General features: G+C 27.3%; 1 pseudogene; it reads right to left on the minus strand.

Annotated features, from left to right (window-relative positions):
• Nucleotides 1-1,326: 1,326 nt before the first annotated feature.
• LOC142504689 (small nucleolar RNA R71) lies at nt 1,327-1,438 on the minus strand (annotated as a pseudogene).
• Between the last annotated feature and the right edge of the window lie 744 nt (nt 1,439-2,182).

Below are 2,182 nucleotides of genomic sequence, written 5' to 3' on the forward strand. Positions count from 1 at the left end.
TTGATACAATAAATATTTCATCACTTATTATTATATATATATAGATATATATATATATATATATTTATATAATAATATCATAATATTTCATTTAGACAATAGCGTGGCTCTGCCGGTTGTTCTAAATGAAATATTATGATTTAATACTAACATCTAACAATCTAACATTTACTTTATCGCAACTAACTTTTATTTTTCGTATCTAACATTTATTTTATCGTATCTAACATTTACTTTATCGCAACTAACATTTCTTTACCGCAACTAACTTTTACTTTACCGCAACTAACTTATTAAATCAATATATTTCATTTAGGCAATAGCGTGGCTCTGCCGGTTGTTCTAAATAAAATATAATGATTTAATTTAACATTTACTTTACGCAATTATTTATTTATATAGTCATAATTATAATCATAGGTACCATATATAAAATATCGGTTAATTCGGTATTTTCTATAGTGGGAACTATATTATATTATGTGTGTGTTTAATTTTCTTGGAACCATTATGTATGTTGGTTTCTTTTGTTTTACTTTTAGTTAAACAATATTACATAAACCAAGAATAAATCCTCAAGCCTTGACAAAATTTATAATTTGTAAACTTCATTCTTGCATTTGGTAATCTATAAATTAATAAATTTAAACTCAAAATAACCTCTCTGTGGATCGATCTCGTACTTACGAAATATATTACTTGCAGACAACCTACACTTTGGTGAATTATTTTTTAAGTAGTAGCAAGTTTTTGGCGCCGTTGCCGGGGAGGTATAAATTAAGTTTATATTTGTTAATTATGTTTTATTTATAAGTATTGTGTTGTTTTTTTTTTTTGCATGAGTATTTGGAGTCGAAAAAAAAGTGATACACTTATTCGAGTATCTGAAAATAATTTGAACATGGATGATAATTCAAATAATCAAGATGATAATAATAATAATAATAATAATAATAATCAAGAACATGATCAATTAAGAACACTTAGGCACCATATGAACCCTATTAGAACTAGTGCCCCATCTTGTTTAGTTTTTCCTCCTGATGCATCTAATTTCAACTTCAAACCTCAAATTATTCAAATTTTACCAAATTTTCATGGCTTAGATTCTGAAAATCCATATTTTCATCTAAGAGAATTTGAGAAAGTTTGTAACACTTATAATGATCAAAATTGTAGCATGGATATAGTTCGATTAAAGCTTTTCCCTTTTTCTTTAAAAGATAAAGCTAAAACATGGCTACAAAATTTAAGTTCAAGTTCAATAAGATCATGGGAAAAAATGCAACAACAATTTCTCAAAAAGTTTTTCCCTTCCCATAGAACAAACTCTTTTAAAAGACAAATTACAACTTTTTCTCAAAAACAAGGAGAAACGTTTTATCAATGTTGGGATAGATAGAAAAGAATTACTTAATACATGCCCACATCATGGTTTTGAAACATGGAGAATAGTTTCTCACTTTTATGAAGGTCTAATACCTAAAGATAGGCAAATGATAGAATTCATGTGTAATGGAACTTTTGAAGATAAAAACCCAAATGAAGCTATGAAATATTTGGATTTATTAGCAGAAAATACTCAAATTTGGGATAATATAGGCACAATAGAACCACCAACAACTAAAACAATAATTCAACAAATGGGGGTGGTATATATAATCTTAAAGATGATATAGATATTCAAGCTAAACTTGCATCTTTAGCAAGAAAAATTGAGTCATTAGAAATGAAAAAGAGTGGTCAATTAAAAAGTATTCAAGAAATTGTTTGTCATATATGTGATACACATGATCATGCTACAAAAGATTGTCCAACATTACCTTCATTTAAAGAATGTCTCCATGAACAAGCAAATTATGTTAACAATTATAAAAAACCAATACTAGATCCTTTTTCACCATCATATAATCCTGGATGGAAAAATCATCCTAATTTTAGTTGGAGGAATGATAATAATGCACAACCGTCACAACAATATTTTCAAAATAACCAAAATCATCAAGGTTATATTCCTTATGTTACACCTCCAAGAAAAAACTTTGAAGATGTAATTCATGCATTTATCCAAAAGCAAGAGTCTATCGATATTCAAAACAGTCAATCTATGAGTGATTTGAAAGAAACTCTTGCAAAATTTGCATCTGCACTTAATATTCATGAAAAAGGAAAATTTCCATCT

This window comes from Primulina tabacum, chromosome 9 (assembly GCF_025594145.1).
Source record: "Primulina tabacum isolate GXHZ01 chromosome 9, ASM2559414v2, whole genome shotgun sequence".
In the NCBI taxonomy this organism is placed as follows: domain Eukaryota; kingdom Viridiplantae; phylum Streptophyta; class Magnoliopsida; order Lamiales; family Gesneriaceae; genus Primulina; species Primulina tabacum.